Source organism: Prosopis cineraria, unplaced genomic scaffold, assembly GCF_029017545.1.
Source record: "Prosopis cineraria cultivar Desert tree isolate PC_DT_omini unplaced genomic scaffold, ASM2901754v1 PC7, whole genome shotgun sequence".
Taxonomy (NCBI): Eukaryota; Viridiplantae; Streptophyta; class Magnoliopsida; order Fabales; family Fabaceae; genus Prosopis; species Prosopis cineraria.
Genome location: NW_026555338.1, coordinates 19,192,287 through 19,205,951, shown reverse-complemented (window position 1 = coordinate 19,205,951; position 13,665 = coordinate 19,192,287). Strand labels below are relative to the sequence as shown.

At 33.0% G+C, this 13,665-nt stretch overlaps 1 pseudogene; it reads right to left on the bottom strand.

Moving 5' to 3' along the window:
* Positions 1-408: 408 nt before the first annotated feature.
* LOC129315164 (probable leucine-rich repeat receptor-like serine/threonine-protein kinase At3g14840) lies at positions 409-13,310 on the bottom strand (annotated as a pseudogene).
* Between the last annotated feature and the right edge of the window lie 355 nt (positions 13,311-13,665).

Here is a 13,665-nt window from a genome sequence, read left to right as displayed (position 1 = left end):
GTCATACTAGTCCTGTTTCATTTATAATTACTATAACTTGTCCAAGGATACAGTTATCAAAGTGAATATGCAATTAATATGATAACAAAATAAAAATTCATTAAATAACAATGTTTATAATATAATGATTGATTCTAGGGTACAATTTCCAACGATCCTATCTCACTAGATAAAAAGAGAAAATTCCACGCATGATAGGAAAATATTTATAAACTAATTGAGTACTCAATGTTGGTTGCTAATAACAATCCTCTTAGCCCTTGGCAAGCTTCTTATTAAGTACCTAACTAATAGGATATGGAAGAACATGCAAGCTACAGCTAGAACAGTAGAGAACATGCAGTTTTGCAGATTGAGATTTTCTAATCTCTTTTATCCAAGTGAAATTCTCTAATCACTTTAGTATGATGGAGGACATGCCATCATTTTACATCACATTAAAAACGATGATTCCACACAATAATAACAGTAACAACCCTTATCTCATTTGACAGAAAAAGATTCCACACACGATAGGAAAATATTTACAAACAGATTGAGTACTCAATGTTGGTTTGCTAATAGCAGTCTCTTTAGCCCTCAGCACATCTTATGAAGTACCTAACTAATAGGATATACAGGAACATGCATTTCTACAGATTGTGAGATTCTCTAAACTCTTTTTTCCCAGTAAGAGGTGTCCAAATGTAAGGGATAGAGATCTGTTGCTGATGTTGATGTTGTAGCACAAAACTCGTCCACTGATATATTTTGTTCTTGAATCTCAGTTATCTTATTTCCTTCTATCTCATTGTAGTACCTTCTCATCATCTCCAAATACTTCCCCTCATCTAATGCCTCCTCACTTGCCTCTGCAGCTATCTCTTCAACTACACATCTTCCTTCAAGAATGCTTACCACTGAAGACATGGTTGGCCTGTGAGCTGGGATATCATTGGCACATAGGAGAGCCACTTTGATCAACTGCATTACTTCCTCTTTGTCAAAGTCTGAGCCCAACCTTCGATCAACCAGCACAAGTAATTCTCCCTTTTCTTTTAAGAGACGTGCCTTGCAAAGTCAAAATACAAACAACCATTTGATTCTGTGTCATTTAAAAGAATAAAAAAATTGCAGGGGAATTAAAGGTGCAAGGAGTCTTGTGATTTTGTAGGAAATACAAAGTAGAAGCACTCTTTTATGGTATAATTTGCACCAGAAAGAAGTAGTCAAAACCATAGTCCCCCTATTTGAATTACAAGATCACATTGTAAGCATATACAAAAAGATAAAATCTGTAATGAATATATACAAGGAAAAGTGGGTATGATATCTATTGAGATAAAAATGGTAAAAAATCATTTGAGATAGTTTGGATAGATATAGAGATGGTCATAACTCATAGGAGACACCAGTGAGAAGTGTGGAATGGATAATCTTAAGCCCTATAAAAAGAGGTAGAGGAAGACAAAAAAAAACACTCATAAAAGCTGTTGAACGAGACCTCTTGATCAACAATATTTCCAAGGACTTGGTTGATAATAGAGCACAATGATATCATGTGATCTATGTAGCCAGCGCCACCTAATAGATAAGGCTTGGTGTTGTTTATATAAAAGGTGAAAATTATCACAATTTAATTATATTTTGATGAATGCGTCAAAGCTCTCCAAAGGTCCTAATTGTGGCACTAAATGAAAAATTAATGAGGGTTTTGTAAAACTATGTACCAAACAAATAGCCCCTAATAGAAATTACTATGCAAAAATAAAATTGACATAATCACTAGAGAGCTTGAAAATAGTTTACCAATTCAAGAAGATAGAATGCTTCCTTCTTTTGCCCATAAATGGTGTTGCTCATCCCACTGACAACTTCCAAGGCAACAATGCCAAAACTATAAATATCTACTTTGTCAGTTAAATAACCATGCATTGCATATTCAGGTGCCATATATCCACTGTAAAAATAAAAATACTTCCATTAAGATCAAAATCAGTCAATAACAACAGAAATTATAGAATCAAATATATCTTTTAGTCTATAATATTGGAAATTTTTAATTTTACACTTCAGCACAATTCTTTACATTTCATTACATGCAAAACAAATTTACCAATAAAATTCCCAAAAAAATAAGTTAAAATATAGGAACTCACTAAGTGCCAGCAATTCTAGTACTTATGTGTGTATTGTCCTCTTCAACAAGCTTGGCCATACCAAAATCAGATATCTTGGGGTTGAGATCTTTATCAAGCAACACATTAGTGGCCTTGATGTCTCTATGAACGATCCTCAATTTTGATTCTTCATGGAGGTAAGACAAACCTCTTGCTATACCAACACAAATCTTGTATCTTGTTGCCCAATCCAACGTTAACTGGAATTCATTTGGGCCTTCATTTGTGAATTTCATACAAATTAGACGACATCATCATATAACCAAGCATACATGTTATAAGATATTGGATTATGACAAATCTGGCAAGAAAAAGTTTAACAATTTACCAAATAAAGCACGAGCAAGGCTATTGTTGTCCATAAACTCATATATCAGCAATAATTGATCTCCTTCAACGCAACAACCATAAAGCTTAACAAGACAAGGGTGTTGCAGAGCAGAAATCATGCCTATTTCATTTATAAATTCGCGATTCCCTTGCCTAGATTTAGAAGATAGTTGCTTTACTGCAATTATTGTGCCATCTGAGAGAATGCCCTGCATTTTTTTATATGAAATGAAGTTATAGGAGTGTTAAAATAGATTTTCAAGCAAGCAAGAACTGCAATTGCAATTGGTTATGCTAAGAAATTTAATAGAACATGCCATATTGTGTACAACCTTATAAACAGGGCCAAACCCTCCTTCTCCAACCTTATTAGCAGCATTGAATTTGTTGGTTGCTACTTTGATTTCTCTCAAGGTAAATATACTAATTCTAGGATCTAAGCCCTTAAGATCTGCTAACAATATGTACAAAATTCAAATCAAGCATTAGGTGAAATAATTGCCATCTCAAGATAAGTCAGGACACCAAAATTCACACTAAAAAATACAAAATGCCCATTTGCAATTAAAAAATACATGATTTTTTACAGGAAAGGATTGGTTGGCATGATAACATTAGCAGTTGATTTCTAATTACCTTTAGCTAACGAAATTTTATGTCCTGTACAACCTCTCCACCATAGTAAACCAAGCACCAGGATCACAATAACTATTCCTGCAGCTAAAATTCCTAACACAGCTCCTGCAGATATTCTACTTTCTCGAGGGGGCGGAAAGTCTGTTTGATTTTAATGAAAAACTTTCATGTATCAGATGGTAGTGACAACCCCAAGATGGTGGCAGAAAATTTAAAACTTAACAACCCACCACAATGCACAGATATAGCTGATATAAGAGGACCATATACTGATTTAAACAGGATAGCGGTTGTCCCTTTTCCAGCCCAATATAATCTAATATCCAAGGTATTATCTGTGACAACAGCAGTGAATGCTTTACCACCGACTTCCCAACTCCTCCTGCTTCTTCTGCAATATTGAAATCCTCCAGAACTCTTTTACCCTGCATGATTTCAGTTCAAACCTTTATGCTTCAAGATGGCTTCAAGTTAAATCTACTGTCTCTCGGACTGTTGGAAATATTCTAGCAATAATTTCACACCAGAAGTCAAATTACAAGGAAAACAATCCCTACAAATGTGATATTATGTATACTGGATATAAGAAAATGTGAATAAGTTGAATTCATATGAAAACTGAAGAGGATTTGAATCAAACTAGATGATCGAACAGTATTTTTCCAAATTATGTGTAAGTCCTGACTCCAGTCTAGGTCCACTTTTCACATGATACCTAATGAAAAGGCTCAACATTTGAGCCAATGTTTATGGCTGATGTACTCCTAAAATATTACTCTATGTTCATGAGCATATTATATGTCCTTAGGACATAAAGGAGAATACTGACGAAATGGTTAAAACGTAAAAATCCTTCAATATATTAAATGTTAGTGTGGAAATTGAGAATGTGGAAAGATGGTAAAGCACGTGCCTGAATCAAGATGTCAAATACACGCCTTCCAAGGCTATTATATGTTTGATCATCAGTGAACATTATCTCTGCAAAATGGAGTTTTACTGTGTAGTTTCCATTTTGCAGGCAAAACCCATAATAAGTCAGAGAAATGGGAGTAACCCGTGCATTCATATACAGTTCAGCATTGATCATAGAAAGCCTAGACACATTTGAATAGGTATGGTAATCTTTGCTGGTCTTATTAGTATCCACGTAATAACCGGTGGTGCTAAATGCCCAGTTTGAATCACTATGCAGGACGAATCTAGATGGTCCAGCAGGATCTGAATCATCTTCATATGTCATACTTCCATTGATTGCTACCTTGTTTCCACCACAATTTATAAAGAGAGAGCGCCGTGCTGGAACAAGTAAAACCAAGTGAATAAGTATTGAAATATATCAAGCTAAGTAAGAAACTTACATTTAAAAAATAATAACAAAATTGAGGCCCCTTCAAATTAAATAATACAGCTTAATGGCAGAAGATGGTTAGGATGGACATGCATGGTATACTGTCTGTGGGAGAACATTTCCCCCTCATTCTTGCACCCAAAGTAGTTCCAAATCCATATTCCAAATGCTATAGCAATGGAGGAATACCGAGATCTTAAAAGGACAAAGATTAAAAAAAAAGAAAAAGGGTTATATGGAAACTTACTTTTAGGACAACTAATGCTATTTCTCAAACACGAAGGCATTCCTCTGAGAATTAGGATAAAGGAGCAAAACAAGCCAGCAAAACCTCATCATAAATGATATAAGGTTTATGCTACATATGTATAATAAAAATAATTTAGCATGTATAGTACAAAACTTACGAGTTGTTGCCCAATATTGAAGAGCTTGCAAAAAAATTCCTAGGCCATGTAAAAGATTGTTAAGGATCATGTACGTTTTCAAAGTTGCTAACGAATGCATATATGTGCAAGAATTCTTACAGAGTACTTTTCGAACATGTCCGCTGACCTGAGTTTCCGATGCTGAAGTTATTGTATGAAAGATCTCTATGTACAAGTAATAAAGTACATTTCAGAATATTGGATGATGCAACAAAGTGTTGTTACAAAACACTTGGCAATCATAAACAAACCAAAGAATATCAGCATAAAATTTTTCAAGTATCATTCAATGAATAGATGTCCAATCAAACTCCATGCATGAACAGAAAACATCCAAAATGAGTTCCTTTAACTGCTCAGCACGTTGGCTGTCCATCAACTACCAAACTAACCAAATTGCGTCTTTCAATGAAGCGTACAAGGGAATGGTAAATTGTTCTAGAGATCAAAATAGAATAGAATGAGAAAGGATTAGCCACATTAAGAAACTTGTATTTGCTTCTCTATTGGACCTTAGTTAATGTAAAAGATCAGAAAATACTCTTAGGAAACTAGCAAGTATCTTTTCATAATACGCAAAGGAAACTGAAGTCGATTACTGCTATAAATTAAATTTGTGTGTTAGATCATATTTTCCAAGACTACAAACTTTTTTTGCTCAAAGGACTTTCTGATTAGCTTTTCTGCAATCTGCATTACTTGTGTATTTACATGCTTATGCTGGTTAATATTAGCAACGGTTGGCAGTTTAACACTAAAAGCCCAAAGACATGAATAAGCATATAGTCCTATACCTCATTAAGTTACGCCAGCTTTTCCAAGTGAAAAAAAATAATAAAAAGAACGATTTGTGGGGGGAAAAGAAAAGCAAATTAAGAAACGGACATCCAGAAAGGAACTGACGAGCATGAGCCTGCAGTTGTTGGACCAAAAATATGGAGGAGATAAAAGGGAATTGGGTTAAATGATGATGGGTCTTGAGTTGCTAGAGGAAAAGAGCGGAAGCCATATGAGAGGAGAAAGGAAACAATTGAGCCTGACCACAGAGACCAAGTCTCAATTAGATGGTATGGTGGTAGAAGGGAGTCCATTGCTAAAGGTGGTTGGAATGAGTAATGAAGGATTCAATACTTCTCGAGTAAATTCTTCAGCTTATGCCTTCTAGATGGGAAAGCAACATTAGGAGAGCTTTCTCCCATTTATTCCTAACACGACTTGAATCTGAATGAGTCAATTGTATCACATATCAAACGATTTGTCACCAAAATAAGCAATGTCTAATTTCTCTACATATTCTAGAGATGATTTTATCTTGACAATTTTTTTATACATTGAAATAAAAATTTAAAAAGATGATTCATTCAAGTTTAATTGGAATTAAATTGGGAAAAATTACACCAAAGGACATATAACAGTAAAATATTATGACTATAACAAACAAACAACAACAACAAGCCATATCCCACTAAATGGGGTCAGTTACAAAGATTGCACGATGCCACTATGCTCTATCATTAACCAAGTTTTTAGGAGAAGGTCTCACTTAACAGCTTTTATATGTATTCTCTTTGGTCTTCCTCTACTCCTCTCGTTTGGCGTCAATTATTATGACTATAATTTATCAAAAGACAATCAATTAACCATTAAATCTGGTAAAAAAATTAGTGTCTTGCTAAAAAACACCAACATGCAAATCATACTGTGAGTCACAAACCCAATACCCTATTTCCCTTAACACCTCCATTCTCGCATGGGCAATTCCCATCTTGCATTAGTCTTTTTTGTTTGTCAAAGAATGGAATGAGAAAACATTCCATCCGATTGGTGACACCCATTCCATCACTTTATGAGAAAGTCCATTCCTATTTTTATAGTTCTTTCTGCTTCGGATTGAATTAAAAACCATGTTCTGTTACATTTGAAAATCCCCCCCCCCCCAACGCCAACAAAACAACCCTTCTAGCAGACATAGTTTTAAAGGTCAATGGTTCGATTCACTCTTCTACAGGTGTTGCAAGCTAGCTTGAGGAACTAAAGCTTTTCAATTTACACTGTAGAAGAGCCAATTAATGTTGCCTTCAAGTTGCTCTTCTCCTAAGTGAATTAAATCTACTACCCTGGCATGTTGATTGCAAACCAAGAATTCGACTATTAAACAAACCAATCAATGTCCAATTTGGTTCCGACCTGGCCCTACATTTACCCTGTGGTGCCATACACATATCGAAGTCTCCTTTGATGACTCAAGGCCATACAGTATAAACTCTTTATAACACCATTCTATAAATAGCATTAGGGGCGCTATAGATCCCTATAAAGTATAAACCCTCGTTTGTTTTCACCAAATTAATAGCCATGTGCATGTACTTGGCATGAGCTTGTAAAATTTTTATCCTGATTACCTCATTAGATTTCAAATGTATCTTGGTTACTAAGATTGTTATATCACTCCACTTCAGCATTTTAGGTGAAAGCTTCAGTGGGGATAGAGGAAAAACACTGGAGAAGTGCTTTCCTTCCTCCTGCACAGACGTTTAACTTATTTTAGAATACTTGAAATATATATATATATATATATATATATAAATGATGCATTTATACTATTAATTGATATGAAATGAAACACCTTGACATATGTTCAGATTGTTCCTAATATGTTATGAATGATGTTGATGGGTTGGTGGTTAATTTCCTAGTTAATTAGGAAGGGTGTTACACTCATGAAGCTGAGCTACGTGTCCTTGCAACTAATATGTCCTCTGGAGAGCTGCATTCCTGCACATGTGTACTCTGCTCACCCCTTCCTCCCTTTGAGGTCATGCTTATCTTCAGCTTTAAAGGTGTATCTTTTTTATGCTCCTTTGAACAAGATCATCTTCCTTGGTGATTCTCTGTCTCTCCAAGCTGCTTGATGCAACGAGTTTGCTCTCCATCTTAAAACTAGCGTTTGTGGAGTGATCTTTGTCAATTTTATTTGCAATTGAAGTTTCTCTTTATAATCACCCAAGCTGGGAATTCCCATTTTCATTGTGTTTAGTAAGGAAAAAAATTGCATAAATAATACTGATTATTTTGTAGTTTCCATCAAAAACAAAAACCAATTCATATATAAAGCATTGGAAGAGAACTCACACATTGGCGGTCAACATATCATCTGTCCATGCAGGTATTGGTCCCGTGAGAAGGTTTCCAGTCAAAAATCTATACAGAAAGAACGTCATGAAATAATATGCAGAATTGATTAATTAGCAATGGTCCAACAAAACGAAAATTGATCAATTCATATTGTTACCCAGGTTTCTTTTATTCTTTAATGGTTTGACTGAACAAAAGATTTAATTTAGACAATGACAAGGCTCAAAGATGTGAAAGCAAGTCATGTTTGTTGAAACCAAAAACAAAAGCTTTAGCATGTTTCCTTTTCTCTCTTTATCTACCACAATACATGTCTACTTTTCCGTTTTTACATTTCCTATTTCTTTCTCCCCTTCGAAGCAGGGAATGATCCTTTGACGGGGCTAAAATGTTACATTGGAAAAGTACATATAAATGAACAAAACATAATCTCTTGAATATGCAGTCACAGGATGGAATATATCCCTCTATCATGGAGTGAACGAAAGATAAGGTATAAATAGATTTCTTACATGTAGTCTGCTTTCAGGTTTTTAAAGGTGTTTGGAACCGGGCCACTCAAATTGTTAAAGCTGAGATCTCTGCTTCAAAAACAAAACATTATCTATTATCAAGAATGTCTAAGAAACACGAAAGAAAGTGAGCACAAAGTTAATATATCATGTTGGAAAGGAAGTTTAGTTAACACCAATTTCATAATATATATAAGTATTGTTCATTTTGAAATCGTGGGTGCGTGCGTTCGCGTGTTATCCATTTTTTGAATACCCTCGTGTATTACACCAAGGAATTTTCTTATTGTAAAGAAACAAATGAGCACTCACATTGTTTTTAAACCTGTCATAAACCCAAGATAACCAGGTATTGTTCCATTAATTTTGCAATTCCTCAATATCCTGTGAAATAGTCATATTGACAGCAAAGAAGCATCAATACCTCTCGTTTATTTTCTACATCCCCAAATAATGCATCCGCGAGACATTGCCTCAAAAAGTGTATTTGAGTTGAAAAAAATTAATCAAAAATATTTTACTCACAATACTTCCAAGTTTTTCAACTTTTGAAGTTGTGGCAAAGTCGAATATTCATATCCCTTCAGGTCACTAATTCTCCTGCGTGTCATTTTCAGTCATAGTTAAATATAAATAAAATACAAGTCAACGTTAAAATCTCACTTACAATGGAAATCGTCATACAATACTTACAATTCAGTTAGTGTTTCTGGAAGTGAAAATGCAGAAAGAATCGGCCCACTTAAACCACTTCCTTCAATCACCCTGCTAAGAGTTAAAGCAATTAGCGTTGATAAGAATAATTAAAAAAAAAAAAAACAGAAAGGGGGGGGGGGAGATGTTCTCACATTTTTTTGAGATTTGCCCAGTTGTTAATAAATTCAGGTATCTTTCCGGAAAATTGATTGTCTCCAATTCGACTGCATAATGCGAGGTGCAAGTATAAGTGACAGATAGTTTTGACTCTTCATTTTTTTTTTTTTTTTGGTTATAATGAGACTGTTAGTTTAGACTTGATAAGTGAAAATATCGATTTAGTTTTTTTATTAGAGCAATAAGAGGAAATTAAAATAGGAATGCTCACAAGTCCAGCTGTTTAGTAAGGTTGGCAAATGTTGCAGGTAACTCTCCAGTCAAATTATTGGAGGTAAGAAACCTAGGTCGAGAACAACACAGATTATGAATGTATATAATTATATATAAGCCATGGTATTCAAATTTCAAAGCACATAATCAGCAAACGAGAATATTCAAATTATTGAAGATCATACAGTGATTATAAATGACAAATCAAAGCATAGGCTTACAGGTTTTGAATGTGGGGAAGATTCCCAAGCTCTGGAGGAAGATTTCCAGATAATTGATTGAACTCCAGGAACCTATCGCATTTCAGGGGAGTTTAAGTTTCGCCAAAATCTTAGATGAAGTTCAAATGCGAGAAATTATTCGTCAAAATTAATCAAAAACTACACTCACAAACGCTGAAGCGAGGAAATGTTTCCTAGCTCTGGTGGGATTCGACCCGTCAGTCGGTTCCAAGAAGCGAACTATCGAAATTAAGAGAAACACATCATCGAATTCATCTACATTTGACGAAACTGACCAGAATCATAGTCTCTAAACACAATCGAATTATATAGAGAGGAGAGGAAGGGTACATATTCAAGAGTTTTTGCAAGGAGCCCCATTCTGGAGGGATTGTGCCATTAAGATAGTTGCGAGTGAGGTCGCTGTAAGCACAGAAAAGAGAAGAGAAAGAAGCAGAGTGAGGCACAGAATTTAGTTGAGGAAAGAAATGCAATAATACCTCTAAATGTGAATTGAAGCTTCAGAAATACTATATACGTACGTGTCTTGAAGTTAAGGTAGCTTTGCCAATTCTGGCGGGAGAGTCCCCGGGAGATTTTGTGATTTCAGCTGACTGCACATAAAAATAATGATGATGATGGTGATACATTGGCCCACAGCCGAAGTGCCCAGAAAACATAAAACAAATTTTTAAAAATTTGAGGATATAACCGGTTGACGCTGATGTATTAAAAATTTATCATTATAAATTTAAAAATTTATAAAAATTTTTATCATTTATATATAATAATATGTTATTGAGAAATATAATAAATTATCTATAATATAAAATATAATAAATATTAATTATTTACTTAATTTAATTCTATAACTTAAACTATATCTATAAAAAATTTTCGAGTACATATAATATGTACTCAAAATTTTTTTGCATGAACTCAGTATAACAAATCATCCATACCTTGTTTAATAAAATTGCAGCAGTTTCAATCAAATAAATTATCACTCATTTAATCTAATTAACAATGTTGATGAAACAATTTTAAATATTGATAAAGTTAGTCACTAATCCTGACACATTAATCCTAATGACCAACTAACTGCGTGAATCATCATTATTTTATTTATTAATCTTAAATTAAAATACCTGTAAATTGAAGTTGTCAAAAAAAAAATGTGTGTAAATTGAAAATTAAGTAATTCCATTCAAATGCACGCTGACAACAATTTTAAGGCTGACAAATCATTTTCAAATGTTGGTTTTTTAATCACATTAATTAGGTCTATTTTTTTAATTAAAACCAATAAAATTTATAATTTTTAAATTATAATTGAAAATTGAAGGGAGTAATTTTTATGTTAATTTTAAATTTTACAATATAAATTTATAGATTTTAAATAAAATTTTATAAAAATTTTAAATAAAAAAAGAGATTTGTTTTCAATTAGGTTTTTAAATAAAAATTAGGAATGTATGGATTTTAAATAAAAATTTAATATCATCGTAGCATGATTACTTGCTTTCAATTAGGTTTGTTTTTTATTCCAAAAAAAAAAAAGAGGTTTGTTTTCGTCATGGCTTCTAATTAGGTTTGCTATTTACACAAGGACAGAAAAATGATTTTTTTTTTTTGGTCAAAAGAAAATTGAATTTCTAACTACCTCTATGTACAAGAGATTAGAAAGGGTTTGACTGCATCCGCAAAGTTTGAGGATTTCCATGAACCTTCATAAAATTGAAGGACTTGCATGAAATTGATTTCAAAGACAAGAGATCAAAAGTATAATTCCATCTATTTTTAAAAGCTATTATTAAATTAAAATAAAAGGTAATTTAATGTTTTTTGTAACTAAGAAATTTTTTTTTATATGTTTATCTAATTAAATCAATTTTAAGTATTATCAAACCACCAATTGTTCGGGTTAACTGTCTAGAAAGTCGATCCCTCTTAGCCATAAATTTCAAGTTCAAGCCCTAAGCAAATAGCAATGATTTAATTTTGAACAGGAGGTATTACTCCCTTCATTCAAAAATACAAGATATTTTTAATCAAATATCACCTCAATAAAAATAATTATTTATTTTTAAACTAATCCTATCTTCTCATATTTACCCTTATTAAACACCCTATAATGAATATAAAGTCATTAATTAATAGTGACACTTAAAAAAAGTATAATGATTACACCTTGAAAAACTAAAAATATCTTACATTTTTTAATATTTAACTTTTCAAAAAATATTTTATATTTTTTAATAGAGGAAGTATAAATATGTCCTAAAAAGATTCCCACAAACTCCTAACTAGATTAATTTGAGTCAAAAACCTAGAAAACTAAAGCAAAGGGGGGGGGGGAATAATATCAGATCTGATTGGGAGTATGTACATATTTTAAAAGCATAAGTAAAAAAAATTCTCTAAGAGCTGTTAGTCATAGTGTATGCGGAAATTATCACGCGTATGCACTGGATATACCTACTATCTATTATCCTTGAAACAAAAATTTAATTACTGTTACATTTTAATTTAGTTTATAGTTTTGAAATTTCTTTTTTTAAGAAAAAGCTAAATTAAATAAAATGAAAATAACTTGCAAAGCACAAGTTTGAGGAACCATAAAATGAAAAGGGGAGAGAAAATAAGATCTATACTGGGAAACATTAAAGCAAACAGTACTAAAATTTTCAAACAGCGAGCTCATGTCGGTCTCCAAAGACTAAACAGAATTATGCTTTTGCAAGAGACAATTGTAAAGCTTCTTTTATTAACATATCAGTTTTGAAATTTTCAATTAAAGGAATTTTATTAACATGAACATTATATTAATCCAAACTAGTTTAATAAAAAATTTTAAAATAAATACACACGCATAACCTCAACAAGACTCTTCAAAAAAAATGAAATAAAATCTGTCGTGCGCGCGCACGCGGATTAAAGAATCAACAAGACTCTTTGAAAAAATGAAATAAAATCTGTTGTGTGTGTGTGTGTGTGTGTGTGTGTAAACATCACATAGATGAATTAAAGAAAGAGATAATGAAGGAGAGATACATTTTGGTAACATGACAGAAGCTATCTGAAGCAGCAGCACAATTGCAGATGACAGCGTTATTATTTATGTCTCTCGTCCAGTTGCTAGATCCAACATTAGAACATGGATCTACGTTGAAGTCCCAATCTTTCTTTCCCAGTTTCTCAGCTATTTTCTTCAAAGCTTCCACTAAATAAATTAACAATAATTGCAAAGTGATTAAGATCAGATATAAGATTCATTATTGATATTGTATACGTACAAAATACAAGAATGTTATACGTGTGTGTGTGTGTGTCTGTACCTTCATCTGGTGAAGTGACTCCAAAGGCAAAAGCGAAGAGAAAGCTAAAGAGAAGAAGAAGAAGGAAACAGTGAGCAGTGTTCTTCATTATGCGTATCCTTTGATGACTGAAAAACGCTTCACACACACACACACACACACACAGATATATATATATATATATATATATATATATATTAAAGTGGTTAATTAGTATAGATTGGCGGCCACAGGGTCATCTGCATTGAATAGGTGCTTGTGTGAAATTGAGTTGTTACTTTCAATCATGTTTTTAAGGAAAGCTGACTCGTTCATTAAGCTTCACCAAACACTTTAGATTAGATATTAACGTTGTTAGGAGTTTTGAAGTGTGATTGGATTTGAACCCATGCGGAAAGGTTCGCATAAAACAAAATTAAGTTTAATATCTAATACCTCCTCTGTTTTAAATTATAAAATACTTTTAGAAAATTTTATATTATAAAAAACT